We start from the raw sequence: 16207 nt of genomic DNA, 5'->3' as shown, positions 1-16207 counted from the left end.
CTTCTTCTAAATGGAAAATAATGCATTCAGACAGTGCTGGTATTAAAGGTAATTCATGAAATAAATTATATTTAAACCAGAAAATTAAAGGTTCCACATGGCACATGAAAAGTACTTTGCTACACACATGTATGTACAGATTCCAAAATGTCTGTGAATTTGAGTGTTACAAACTTTTTTAAATAGAAATATGAAGATCACAATACTTTGGGTCTGCAATCACTCAAAGGTAAAATACTTTAGTTCCCTATGGGAAACTTTGTGCTTTACGTGACTCGTACAACTGCTTTCACTCTTAATGGAAAACTAAATGGTTTATGTTAAAGTTAACTAGCAAAAAGTGTAACCATTGTTACATAATTTCTGTGAAGTAAGATTCCTTAATGTTATTTCCTTCCTTTGTCGTCATAACTCGATAATTTCAGTTCCGTATGGGACATATGAACTAACAAAATGAAATGCTTTTATTACTATGACCAAACAAAATCTTTTTAACATGTAGTACACAGTTCAAATCAGCAAAAAGTGTAACCGTATAATTAAGGTAAATGTTAATGAAAATTAGGCATGTAACATGAATACTGAAATTTCCTAGATTTCCACGTGTACCTGTAATCACTGTATTCTGCACTGTGTACTGCTAGAAAGATAATTCTATACGATTATTTTCATTCTCTTCTCCCCCCCCCCTCAACACAGGAAAATATAATAGAAAGACATCCTAGCAAAATAAAGACAAAATTCAGAAAATTAGGTATTGCCTGACTCAGGTCCCCTTATTCTAGAATGGTTATAAAGTAATAAGAATGCTTATGATCAACTGTAACATTGTGTTCATTATAGGAAGTATTAAAACAAGAATTAACAGAGTAACAATTTTATTGCTCTTATGTTGCAGAGTATCCACAAACATTACTGTTTTAAACATAGGGCCACTGCATACTTCATTAGATCACACCCATCCTGTGATTAAACTGTTTTCTTAAAGTGAAAAATTCAAGTTAACATAGTTATTGAGGGACATATTTTCTCACACTGAAAGCCATCTGTCAAATAAGTCTCAGAACATTTTTTTTTCATTAATTTCACACAAATCACCCGTTTTTAATGCAAGTGCATATTTTGTAACACCAAACATCTTAAAATAAGCTTGTATAATAAACAATTATAATTTTGTTACAATATCTACACAGGATGTAAAGACTTAATTTTACTTCAATGTGATTCATCTTTTGAAGTTCATCATTACACAACAACAAATCTATGGACAAAATAGTTTTAAAAAATTTGTCAAAATGTCACACCCATATGCATGGAATGTCCCATTACGTAATTTTTCCAATTTGAGCACTATACATGATTAAACAATATGAGTTTATTTAACTTCTGCCTTATACTTGATTTGTTGTTTAAAACTTTCTCAGCAGGCTTTTTTTCCACATTTTTAAGCGTATGCAGGAGTATAGGGATGCAATCTTACAAACAAGTTGAGTCTGATGTAAGTCCTCAATCCTAATTTCATAACGGTAATCATGACCAAGAGCAGGAAATGGGTAATCTACAAATTTATTTTTAACACAATGCAAAATCTTGGCCTGTATATATTTCTGTCACATATCCCCAGCAGTCACAAACATCTAAAACAGTTTCTGAGTATTCTACAACAGAGTATACGCAGTCACTTGTTTTAACCAGTTTTCCCCAGTTAACAAAATTTACAAATGCATTTTTATTGGCCATATTGGGAAAAGCATAGAGAGAATCACATTCTAATGCAGATTTAACTACTGGTGGCTTCAGTATGTGAAGACAGTCTTTGCATGTGATCTGCCTTGAAAGGCGCAATGACACATACCCTGCAATATAATAGAGTATGTTTTACATATAAAAACAAAGATGAGGTGACTTACCGAACAAAAGCGCTGGCAGGTCGATAGACACACAAACAAACACAAACATACACACAAAATTCAAGCTTTCGCAACAAACTGTTGCCTCATCAGGAAAGAGGGAAGGAGAGGGGAAGACGAAAGGAAGTGGGTTTTAAAGGAGAGGGTAAGGAGTCATTCCAATCCCGGGAGCGGAAAGACTTACCTTAGGGGGAAAAAAGGACAGGTATACACTCGCACACACGCACATATCCATCCACACATACAGAGTATGTTTTACTTGTGAAATGAGAACTTAATCTTATCTTCAAGAAGTGCACACCACTCCTCTACTTCATTTTCTGCAGCACTTTCATCACTACTACATGCTTTCTTGCAAGACTGCTCAGTGAAAAAAATCAGTGAAACTTTAGACAAACTCAACATGCAAGACGACTTTTTAACTGAAACTGTTATGCCACTGGACTTTCATGCAGAAAGCAATGATGACCAAAACACACATTCAAAGGAGGTTACAGCAGAATTAGCCGCCATCCCAGGCTATCCCAATAGCAAAAACGATGAAAACTCAACACTAGTAGAAGTAAGAGTAACATCAACAAAAATAGAGGCAGAAACACCAGCACAACTGCCACCAGTGTCACTAAAAGCAGCAGTACCAGAAACAGCAGACACAGCACTGTCAGCAGCAGCACAATCAATAGAAGCAGTACAGACAACAGGAGCAGCAGCAGTTCCAACATCAGCAGTGGCAGAAAAGTACACAACCTCACATGGAGCAACAAGCAGACGGAAGAGAGTGCCTCCCTCCCATCTGCAAGATTTTTTAGTCACAAGCATGATGAAAAAGAAACCTCCAAGATAAGTAACATTAAATCTCTAACAGTGCTTCACCAAAACATTCAGAGTATAAAAAGCAAAGTGCAACAGCTAGAAGTTGAGTTACAATCCTTAGACAGTCCAGTTATCTGCATCACAGAGCACTGGTGCAAAGTCAATGAAATTCAATACATAAATTTGCCCTCATATGTACTAGCTTGTTCTTATTGCAGAAACTCAATGAAAGGTGGAGGATCATGTATTTTTGTTAAGAGTGGTATTTCATTTAAAGTCAGGAATGATATTATCCTACTAAGTGTAGACAAGCATTTTGAAGTGTCAGCAGTAGAGATACCAGCTGTAGATATGCCCAAAAAACTAATTGTACTATGTGTATACCGTTCTCCCAGTGGTGATTTAGAAACATTCTTTTCAAAACTTATGCAAAGCCTAGAACAAGTGTCATCCCTGAAAAGTAATATACTCTTGTGTGGTGACTTAAACATTAACACAGCTAAGGCAGATGAAACCAGTAACACTTTTCTGAATATTCTGAATAGTTTTGGCATGTCCTCTTTAGTTAATTGTGCAACAAGAATAACCAAACACTCAACATCTACCATTGACCATGTAGCTACAGATATAGGTGGGGAAAACTGTGTCATAACTGTCAAAAATCTTGGACTGTCAGATCATTTATGCCAAATCATAAAAGTAAAAGCTTCTGTAGAAAAACCAGTAAACCTCCACATGTTTAAAAGAGTCTACTCAGACGCAGCAATACAAAAATTTTGCTTACAATTAAGACATGAAAGATGGGAAGAAGTATATTCAGAAAATAATGTGAATCAGAAATTCTCCAAATTCATGTCGGAGTTTAAGATAATATTCGAAGAAGCCTTCCCCAAAGCACTAAGTTCTACTGGAACATCCACCAAAAATAAGTGGATTACCACAGGAATTAGAAAATCTGCCCAAATTTTTAAATACCTAAACTCTATAAAAAACAACAACAGTGATCCAGATTTTCTTCATTACTACAGAAACTACAAAAAAATCTATAGGAAGGTGCTCAATGTTGCAAAAAAAAAGGCCAATGATAGACTAATAAATCTAGCTAAAAATAAAAGTAAAGCTACATGGACTATAGTGAAACAAGAGACAGGAACAGCAACACAAAGGCAAATAAACACCCAAATCAGGAACAAAGAAAACCTAACAAGTACCCCAAAAGAACTAGCAAACTTTGTTAATTCTTACTTTAGTAGTATAGCTACAAAGTTAAAGGAAAATTTTTCAAAATCTCATAATCCACGAACACGGGAATATACATCAAATTCAATGGTATTGCTACCCACTACTGAGGAAGAAGTATGTAATGTGGTAAGGAAATTAAAGAGCAAAAATTCAGCAGGTTTAGATGAAATTCCAATGTCTGTGCTGAAAAAATGCATAAATAGTATCAAAGCCCCCCTAACCAATATCATAAATGAATCTTTCAAAGCCGGTTGTTTCCCTGATTATCTGAAACATGCAAAAATTTTACTTCTACACAAAAAAGATGATGTAGAAAACATTGAGAACTACAGGCCAATTGCCCTACTGTCATCATTTTCCAAAATAATAGAGTCCATAATGAAGAACAGACTTATGAGCTATCTAAACAAATACAACCTTCTTTCAAATGACCAATTTGGTTTCAGACCAGGCAGAGATACAGAAATGGCAATAGCACATTTCACTAAAGTGGTTCTAGAAGCACTGGATGAAGGCAACTATGTATCTGGCATATTCCTTGACCTGTCAAAGGCCTTTGATACAGTTGACCACCAGAATCTATTACTTAAGTTAGAAGCACTAGGAGTAAGAGGGGTAATCAACAAATGGTTCCATTCATACCTTAAAAATAGAGTACAGTGGATAGAGATCTCGCATGTCTCCAGTAGATCAAAGTTCATAGAAAAACACCTGTCAGATCCACAGCATATTAATATTGGGGTCCCTCAGGGAAGTGTGCTGGGTCCGGTGTTGTTCTTGATTTATATAAATGACTTTCCACAATATATCCGACATGGAGAGAAGATATTGTTTGCCGATGACAGCAATATTATAATCACCAGTGAGACATCAGCACAAATGTTGGAAAATTGTAATGAATCACTGAAAGATGTCTACAAATGGTCTACAGAGAATAAAGTGACCTTAAATATTAAGAAAACAAATAGCATACGCTTTAGAATAAACAGAAAAAACAGTCCCCTAAAGTTAAAGCTACATAACACCTCTGTAGACGAAGTGCCCACCACAAAATTCCTAGGGTTGCATATTGACAGCCAGCTTAGGTGGAGAGAACATGTTAAAAAACTCACAAAAAAGATATCTACAACGTGTTACGCACTTAGAGTTCTCTCCTCAGTATGCAGCGATGAATGTCTAAGAACTGTATATTTTAGCTATGTACATTCAGTCATAAGCTATGGGATAATTTTCTGGGGAAATAATGTACTCAACTTACAAACAGTTTTTAAAGTGCAGAAGAGAGCAGTGAGAATTATAACCAAAAGCAGTAAGTGGGCTCACTGCAGAGAACTATTCAAAATACTTGGTATTCTAACTGTTCCCTGTTTATTTATGTTCCACACTATAGTATATATAAAGAAAAATATAGTGAATTATAGTACAAACAGCATTTTACACAGCTATAGCACAAGAACAAGCCACTGCCTTCATCTAGATAGGAGAAACAAGCATAAGACCCAAAAAAGTTTCTTGTATCAGGGTGTAAAATTGTATAACAAGCTGCCACAGGAAATCAAAGATATTAACAGCATGTACTGTTTCAGAAAAACTCTTGAACTGTATTTTCAGGAACACTGTTTTTACACAGTAAGTGAATATTTAAATGTTTGAATGTAATTTAAGTGACATAATGACATTGTATTGTATACTCTGTAAATGTATAACAAGCTGCACAGGACATCAAAGAAATTAACAACATGTACTGTTACAGAAAACCCTTAAACTATATTTTCAGGAACACTGTTTCTAAACAATAAGTGAATATTTAATTGTTTGAATGTAATTTAAGTGATAAATGTCATTGTATTTGTATACTCTGTAAATGCATATAAAAGTGTCAATGTATCTGCAAAAATCACTGTATCCAAACTGACAACATCCATACATTGCAAAATGTCTACGGATGGCTAATCAAATAAATAAATAAATAAATAAATGAAAATCATAAACAGGTGGCAAACAACACACATTAAAATTTGAGCAATTCCCATTCATTGCAGTGACACTGTTACCCAAGAGCAACTTTCTCGTGGCACATTTGAACTGGTATGCATTTGGATTGTTGTTCCAACCACATCTGGACCGAATGCAGGGGAAAAAAAGCTCTATGTGGTCTTGTGACAGTTTATATGTTAGCAAATGCTTCAAAGGAGATTCAACACGAAGCATACGTGTCAGAGCTATGTGCCTTACTGATTGCATATTGAAAATTATCCCAAAAGCAAAAGTACTTCTTGCATGGAGCAGCAATGGAACACCAATGATTTTTAAGCTTTTGATATAATTTTCAGTGTGTCTGAAAATACCAATGTGTTGACTGGGTGTTGTGTGATGTCCTCAGGTTAGTTAGGTTTAAGTAGTTCTAAGTTCTAGGGGACTGATGTTCATAGATGCTAAGTTCCATAGTGCTCAGAGCCATTTTTTTTAATTTAATTTTTTTTTTTTAAATACCAAGCCAATAATATTTGTTGTCAAGTCTCAGGGGGCTCTTATACCCTTTACCTAATGGATTTCTGGAGTTCAGAATATCAAAAATCCTATCAATATTATACAAAAATTCTACTGTTGCTTCACTTCCTTTAATATTTGGATCACCAACCCTCCTCAAAAACTCTATACTATCTGCCACACTAGAACTCAAAGTCTGTGGAGCTAATGAAACATTCATTTTCTATTTACATAACTTATATGTTGTCCTGATAGTTTGTTGGCAAATGTCATATCTTCTTCTTGTTGTACCTTGTTCAATTGCTCAATGAAATGCCATCTAATAATGCCAGTTGGAGACTCAATAGCAGATACTTCTGCTAGAGCATTTCTGGCAAACTTCACCATATGACATGTCCAACATACAATAAACATTGTAGCTCTTAAAATCACCCTTGGAAAAATTTAAAGTACAGCCAAGTGTACGTAAAGTGCTTATATTTACCTTGCAGCCATCACATGTAACACACCAAACCCTAATGCCAGAACTATGCAGCCTCTCTAAAGCGGATTTCATCAGTGTGGCTTGATTATTTGCCTGTACACCGTTGATAAAGAAATATGCAATCGGGCATATAAATTTGCCTTTAATAGAGACAAGCATGAAAACCAGAGCCTCAGATGCCTCTATTACTTCTTTTGACTGAGGCACTTCCCCACCAAACTCTAAAAAACCTGTGTATTGCTTAGTTCCTTGGTCCCAAACTACTTGCTTCCTAAGTGCCACACTGTCTACAATTAGACATGAATCGCTGAACTGGTCCCTTACGATTGGGTTCGAATCAACGTACTTAAAAACATCTTTTAAGAAGCCAGTTTCACAGCCGACACTTGCCACCCATTTGGAAATCAATGATTTATGGGTCAGAGGCATTAATTTTTGCAGGTATTCATATGCTGCTGGTGAATAAAAGTACACAGTCATCGCAAACATATTCACATTTGTTGTGTATCTATTACCCTTTGACGAGAGAGAGTTGTCCACTAAATTGCACACTAATTCCACTTGTGTTCCTTTCTGATGATTGAGGAAGTTATGTAACTTCTCAGGAAGATGCCCCTTCTCCTTCAATGAACTTATGATGTCATCCATGGAAAACACTTTCTACTCTCTTCTTCGAAGTTTTTCACGGACACACTTCAGTTTACGTTTTAATTCGTGCACAATGTCTGAGAAAAAATTGCAAGTTTTGGTCGCCTTGTCTTCCATTTCTACTTTCGACTGTATACCACAATCAATTACTTGAGAACCAACTGCACTCTGAAATAAAGAAATAATTTCGTTATATGTGATTGAAATAACTCAAGGCTTGATGAAAAAATATTATAAGAAAACTTTGTGGGTGTGAAAACATCATTATACTAACGATTTCGACACAATTCGCAGCTTCTGCATTGGATAAATGGGACATGCTTTCCACGGAAGAATTCTCATTGACAACATTCTCCACGCAATCAGTAGCTTCTGCAGAGAGCAAATCAAGCACGGATTCCAGGACAGAACGCTAAAAACAAAAATATGGAACTATTACAACATTGCTTAGACCTATGTAGCCCATTTGTGTCCGTACGAAATAAATTCACAAAAGTCAAAACCACGCACATAGCAAGGAAATTAATTAGCTACCTCAAATGGAGAAGCATCGTTGTCACTCAAAATCCTAACATGTCGTCGTGGCTGTTTATTTGGTGGCATCAAATGTGTCGGAAAGTCAAAAATTGATGGCACTGCTTCGGGTCTGAGACGTTTCTTCCACGTCCCAGGGCTCACTACGTAATCATCTTGCCGGAAAAGGTTTCCGCAAAGAAAACTGCAAGACGTAGGTTTAAAATCTTTCCGCTTCACGGAAGTAATCCACTTCTTTAGCAGCTCTGGGTGCTTTAGAGGAAACCTGTTCAAAAACATCGAATTAGCAAACGCACTAAGTCTGTATTGTTTTCGTATTGTATCGGTAGTCCTATTACCTGTGAAATGGTAAGTCACTTTCCTTACTCCATCGCTTCGTACAATTGAAAGCGGAAGAAGAAATCACCATTTCGATAATCCTTAATTCCTTATACACCGTACAGACCGAAAGAAACTTCTTGGCAAATTCAAATATGGCGGGCAATACAGACGACAGTAATCAGCTGGTAGAGCCATCTGTCGGTAGGTCCGGTAGTTGAGCATCCCTCATTTCGCTAGCTTTAGACGCCTGTAGTCAGTGCTTGCTGAGATGTCGTAGTGAAGAGTTCTTGTCGAGAAGTCGTAGTGGAGAGTGCTTGTTCCATGTTTTATGCAGTTGTTTGATGGGCTAGACAGCAGATGTTGGTCGAATGGAGATATTGTAATGATCAGAGTGCTTTTCGTTAATATATATGAAGGTACAATATTCCTTGTTTTTTTCATTATCTCAATGTCTTAAATAATGCGTCATTACAGGTTCAGTCAACAAAGCATCTGGCTTGTGTTCTTGTATTAGAGTGTAATTCTGGTTTCCTTACGCAATTATAGTATTTCTATTTTTTTAATTACTTCAGTATAAATGGTATTTAAAATTTCTTGTCTTGTTGAAGAAGAACCGTGCCAGATGTGTACATTGAATCACACTCCCACACACAGAACAATTACACTTGTGTTTTGGTTTTGTAGGTTTTATGGTTGCTGGGGACTTAATTAATTAATTGTGTTAACGAAAATTTTCTTTCATTCGTTGTTGTTATTCTATGCAGTCAGATTGCGTACTAAAACCAGTCAGGGCCTACCGTTTACGGGACTTCGTAATCGGAGATACAGCTACTAAAAATTTAAAAAATTATTTGCATTTTAAATAATTAAGCCCCCATGCACAGTATCAATATATATAACAGATTCCCCTAGTTTATCTAATATATCATACAATCTATGTCTTGCATTTGATGTAGTGAATGAAGCAATGAAAATATTTGTAGCTGCATTGTTTTCCACATAGTAATCTTTGAAACTGAACCTCATCTGAACCATTTCCTCTGTAATAAAATTTACATCTAAGTTATCTAATCGATCATCCAACAGTATTTCATAAAAGCGTTGTAAATTGGTTACATATTCTGTTTGACTCATATTTTGCCTTTGTCCAAATTTGCTCCATAATGAATTAAGACATATCTTAGCAACATCTCGTTTTCCAGGATTTTCACTTATTCTATCATGATCTAAGTCAATATCCAACTTCTCTTTAACTGTTTTGATGTATTCTTCATCACTTTCAAAATTATGTGAACTAGTTTCTAATTTTATTTTTATAAAGTCTTTCACATCATTTTTAAACAGAATATTGCTTTTACTTTTAAAATCCTATACTTAATAAACTTCTAAAACTTCATATCCTTTTTCTAGAGCTTTCTTAACTTCATCTGTCACCCAAGTTCCAATGAAACTTCTTTCTTCATCATTGTGATTGCATTTATTTATTTGATCTTCTGCACATTTGACACACAATGGAAATAGTAATTTTTCATTTTTATCGATTTGCATGTGTACAGGTAAAACAGCAAGATACAATCCTCTAGGAGTCAATACTTTACATTTTATTAATCTATACCAATTTTTAGAATAATATCTTGGTGTATATAATTTCCTTGGATGTTGTTCAGGATAATAATCATAATATTGCACAGTAGAATAAAGACTAAATACGTCAATATATTTTGTTTTTGAGCTAATACCATCTGCTTTAGCTCTTAATTTTATTGCATTTGTTCATCCACCATAAAATGCATCTCTTGGATTTAATGGTTCAATAATTTCTGGTAACTGCTTACGATTTGTATACTCTGCTGAGGTCAGCCAATCACATTCCCATATTTCCACTAAACTGTATCAAGCATTTCGTATTTCTGCACTTCTTCTTGAAGTCTTTTGATAAAGATCATCCATTGTTTCCTTATTTTTGTTGTTAGTTGTCAATAACAACCACGGTATTGATAAACAGTATTAGTTTCTTTATCAAATCCATCTACTTTTGCTCCTGCAATTCTTACTTCTCCACCATTAAGAGCATGTGAGATATTATTGTTGTTTAAACTATTCAACCAAGCTATTGATTATTTACTATAATTTTCCTTCTGTTCTTTATTCAATACAGCAATTGTTTTCGGATGTATATACTTCGATCTGTAAATTGCCATACAAACGCCAGAAATTGTTAGATAACAGAATGGATCAATGTTAGCAATTTCCAGAAATTGTTTTCTTAAATCCAAACAACCTCTTCTTAACTCTAGAGCTATGCCATTTGGGAAATGCTTCTCTATCTTTTGGCTTCATAGTCTCAGCACAGCAGCATTTAGTATGAGGAATTGGTCCTATGTAGTTTTCATTTTCTGGCATATTGAATAAATGTGGGAAGTAGCCTTTCTTCAATTCTTTCAAATCAAAAGTTTTTCGAAAACTACTAAGTGGTCCTTGCACAAAATTACTGCTATCTATAATTTTTATACCTAACTGCTTGATCTCCAATAACATCAGTTTTGTTACTGTGTAGATGCTATATGGCCTCATTGTGTTTCAACACAGCACTTCAAAATGAATTGGGAATCACAACCTTTTGCATAGTGAGCTATGAATGTGTGATAACTGTTCTTTTGAGATATCATCCACTTACAGAATTTATCATTTGTCTTAAATTTATAAACAGTATCACCTTTGAAATTGTGAACAATTATAAGATTTGGAATGTGTGTTCCAGTTTCTTGAGTTGCTTCATAATCAAACCACATTTATCTCTCACTTCATTAAAACAGTATCTATTGCATTTCTCACAATAAATCTTATTTTCTTCACTTTCATGTTCTGGACTTTTGTATAATATGCACACTTTTCTCTCTGTTTTACATCTGTGAGCATCCTTGTTGTGATAAGCTTTCTTGCACTTATCACAGAAATATGAAGATGCCAAGAAAGCAGTCATACTGTTAATTACATCGAAATGGTTGTGATCTTTGTACAGATAAATCTTTATTTCTTTCTCGCAACCATTATAGATAACTGCATTGAAATTTTCAGCACATATAACATTTATTTGAATATCCAACAATTCTTCAACATTTTTAATATCATCTAAAGTAAATCCTTCTTCGTTGTATTCACCAAACTGATTACATAATATATTGGGTAACTCTTTCTGTAATTTGTATTTATCTCCTTCTCTGATTTAAATAAACTGGTTTGTAGTTAGTTCTCTACCTAAAATATTATTTGTGTGATGTGTCAAAGCTACAATTACAGCTCTAGGACAGCACAGATTATCATCATTTTTAATTCTTGTGATGCACATCTTAGTCTTTTTGTCTTCAGCTAGATTTATTATTTTTTACACCCACTACCCCTAGGAATTGCTAACATCTGAATATTAAATGATATTTCTGCTATATCAACAGTTTCATCTGATGTTAAGATATCCTCATTTTATTACACAAAACTTGAACAGACTATCGAGTATTATTTGATGCATTATAACCTATGCAAATTGGATAAAACATTTTTGGATTATTGACTATTATATTCAGCTTATCTCCTTTCTGAACTTAGTCGTCTTTTTAGCTACATTTACCATGGAATTGAGTGCTTTCGTTGTATAATCTGTTTTCTCACTAGCAGTATCGAGTTTGGCAATGTTAACATCGTTAAAGACAGTTTTATACTCAACAGACCATGCTTTAAATTTTTCATTAAATTTCGATCTAATTTCTTTTACATCAAATAAAAGTTTTTCAGACGGCTCAGCTTCCTTTTTTTTATCAAATATTTTACTACTAAATGGATAAATTTGATCTAACCTTACTATTTTTTCCTCTTTTGGTGGATGAGGGTTTCCAATAACACCATCAACAAATTTGTAAAAGTAATTTATATCCAGTACACGTTTTGGTCTTAATCTAGTTTTTAGGAATACATCTGGATGAAGTTTAAATGCTTGTAATATAATAGCATTAATTAATTCTGATTTCTTTACTGTACTGTGTCCTTTAATAAAATATTTTTAGCTCTAGTTTTCAGTTCACTTACTTTCAAATTTTCTAGAGTTATTGTGGGAAGAGGCAAATTATTTGAAATAATTAAGTTAATAAGGCCATCCTTTCTAAGTGCACTATATCCTTGTAAATTATTCCTTCTGGAATAATCACGCAGTTCAGCAACTGTAAAATCTCTCAGAGAGATGTCCATTTTACTATCTTTTATTATAGAAAAATTTTCATTACCTTTTGAAGAAATGGGTGGTGGTGAAACAATTAAATTAATTAAATCATGTTTTCTAAATCTGTTGTGTATTCATAAATTATTCATTCTACAATAATCACGAAGTTGAGCAATTGTAAAACCTCTCAGAAAGGCTTCCATTTACTAAAGATCAATTTTTAATAGATTTGAAAAATTAGAAATCAGCAGCAAAGATGACTAATAAATTATTTAAGATAAATTTGAAAATTAGAAATCAGCAGCAAAGATGAATACTAATTTATTTAAGATAAATTTTGATAGATTTCAAAAATGGTTCTAGTTGTTTACTAAGTTGTAATAGTCTCAGTATATAGTTCATTTTTAATGTGCCTATTTGTCTGTAAATGTTTTTTGAGATCACTTTTAACTACTTCTTTTCCACACTCACACACTATTGTTCTTTTTTTGTCTATATTCTAGTTGACAAGGCTTACATCTACTTGCGATTTTGTCCCTAGATGTATGACTTACATAAAAACAGCCAAGATCTTTAATTTCTTGACAACCAAGACATTTTTTTAAAATGTTGCAACCAATGTTGTTGTTGTTTGTAAAAAGAAAGAAAGTCTTTCAAGTCCTTAAACATTGCCAAAGGATTCTTATAATTAGATATAAACTGTTCAAAACATTCTTTTTTGTTATTATATCCATTTTTTTGTAATCGTTTTATGACATTCTTTACACATTTATGAAAGCTTATCCTTTGAGTATTTGTGTGAATAAAAGTTATCAATTGATTTCTCCACTTCACATTCTATTACACTTTTTGTGTGCTTCCATTTATTGAGATATATTTTCATTGATAATTAAATTTTTCCTTACTAAATGAATCCTCTTTCATGTTGCTGTGGGATTGATAGCTGTAGAGATAAAATATTTACATTCATAATTTTCCTTCTCTCACTAGTATTTCTACTGATTGTTTTTATTTCATTTATGAGTTTTTAGTGCCATACACATTACACGAAAAGGAAATTATTATCTTTAATAACACACTTTTAAAGAAATTGCAGATGCTTGAATAATTGAAAATTTGACATCAGTTTTAATTTACTAATGTATTTTAATTATATATAAATGAAAATTTTTGATCTCAACAAGGTTGTTAATAATCTATGGTTCAAAGCTAGAATTTACTAAGCAAATCTTGACCTGAATTGCAGGATTTTCGAGCGAGAACCCTGTAAAATTAAAAATTTTAATTTACTAATGTATTTTCATTCTATATAAATGGCAGTTGTCGCATGTTCAAAGTCAATGTTAAGTATTTTTGAATTCATTTAAGAAAGAAAGTATGAATTAAGTTTAGGAAGTTCATTCAATGACATTTGGTTTACTTGAAGAACATGTTGATCACGAATGACATTCTTAAGTTTTTTAATGGAAATATAGTGGTCAAAAATTTGACCTTTGAAAAAAAATATTTATGGTAATTTTTACTGTGCCTGCTGTAGAATTTTAATTTATTAATGTATTTTAATTCTATATAATTGGAAATTTATAATGCTGTTGTCACAAGTTCAGAAAGTCCTATGCTAAATATTTTTGATCCCATTCAGAAAGGCAACAAGGTTGTGTATAAGAATAAAGAAGTTTTGTGATTATTGATCAAGGAAATAATCCATGGTTCAAAGCTAAAGATGTTGCTGAAATATTAGAATCTGCGAATCCTCAAAAACCAACTCGTGATCATGTTAGGAAAAAATATCACAAATCCTTCGAAAATTTTAACCTGAACGAATTGTTCATCTGGCGAGGCAATGAAAAAGCATCTATTTTTATTAGTGAACCTGGATTATATTCTTTAATCATGATATCAAAAATTAAAGACGCTGAAAAATTTTAAGATTCGGTTTGTGACGAAGTTCTTCCCTCAATTAGAAAATATGGAGAATACAAACTACAAGTGATGGTTAAAGAAAAGAAAGAACTTGCACTCAATTTCAAAAATCAATTAAAAATAAAAGAGAAAGAGTTGGAAGAAAAAGAAAAAGAATGTCTACAATTAAAAGATGTAATATCTGATGTAGTGGAGATGAAGATAGAACAAATTGTATACATTGCCACATCTAAGCAGTATGCCAAAAAAAAAATTACTTTAAAGTTGGTGGCTTATTAACTGAAAATAATTTGTCAAAAAGATTATCAAGCTATAATAGTGGAAGACTGAAAGATGATAAAATATTTTATGTCAGAATATATTAATGTACTGATTATAAATTAATAGTGGCCGTGCGGTTAAAGGCGCTGCAGTCTGGAACCGCAAGACCGCTACGGTCGCAGGTTCGAATCCTGCCTCGGGCATGGATGTTTGTGATGTCCTTAGGTTAGTTAGGTTTAACTAGTTCTAAGTTCTAGGGGACTAATGACCTCAGCAGTTGAGTCCCATAGTGCTCAGAGCCATTTTTTTGAACCATAAATTAATAGAGCAAATGATTAATATTTATTTTGGTGTACACAGAGTAGATAAAAGAAAAGAAATATATGATATACACTTCAACACTCTATCTTACTTTGTAGAGAAATTATGTGACCAATCCAATGATATTGTTGATGAAGTAAATGAAGAGAGAAAAAATATTTATGATAAAATTTTGTACTGTCCCTGCTGTAGATTTTAATTTACTAATGTATTTTAATTGTATATAAATGGAGGCACTTATTGATCTAAAAAATAATAAGCTCACTTATAACAACCAAAATATTTTAGTAATTATTGATGAAAATAATAATCCATGGTTTAAAGCAAAAGATGTTGCTACGATTTTAGAATACATTAATCCACAACAAGCTATTAGACTAAATGTTGATGCTGATGATCGAGTTACATTAGAAAATTCATTAGAACAAAGGCTGCTATCACACAGCACCCAAAAAATACAGTATTTAGCAACAAACTTGGTCTGTATTCTTTAATTTTATCTTCTAAAAAAGAAGAAGCAAAAAAATTTAGAAAATGGGTTACACATGAGGTTTTACCAGCAATTCGCGAATATGGCGAATATAAGATTAGAAAAGAGATTATTGATGCTTATAAAAACCAAATAAAATATTTACATGAAATATGTGAAAAACAAATCAAAGTTTTAAGAGAAACAGTTAACATGACTTTTGATGTAATAAACACAAGAAACAGAGAAATAGATACACTATTACCTCATTTTGTTCAACAAACAAACAATAAAAATGTAAGACCAGCTTTTGTAATTCTGAAATTATTTGATGATGAATGTAATTATACTTACTATGTCATTAGAGCACAACGAAAAAATTTGCAGAAACAATTATATAAAATCGAAAATAGACATCCAACTTATGAAGAAATATTAAGACTTAATCATAATCCTATCTCAATAAATTTATATCAACGACTGAAAGAAAATTTGAGAATTGTTTGCTATCGAAATTATTTGGATAATTATACACAAGAAGAATTGGTTAATGATATAATGAATCTTCTTCATCAAATTGA

The sequence above is a fragment of the Schistocerca serialis genome, chromosome 2, assembly GCF_023864345.2.
Source record: "Schistocerca serialis cubense isolate TAMUIC-IGC-003099 chromosome 2, iqSchSeri2.2, whole genome shotgun sequence".
Taxonomy (NCBI): domain Eukaryota; kingdom Metazoa; phylum Arthropoda; class Insecta; order Orthoptera; family Acrididae; genus Schistocerca; species Schistocerca serialis.
Note: the sequence above shows the minus strand (reverse complement) of the source record.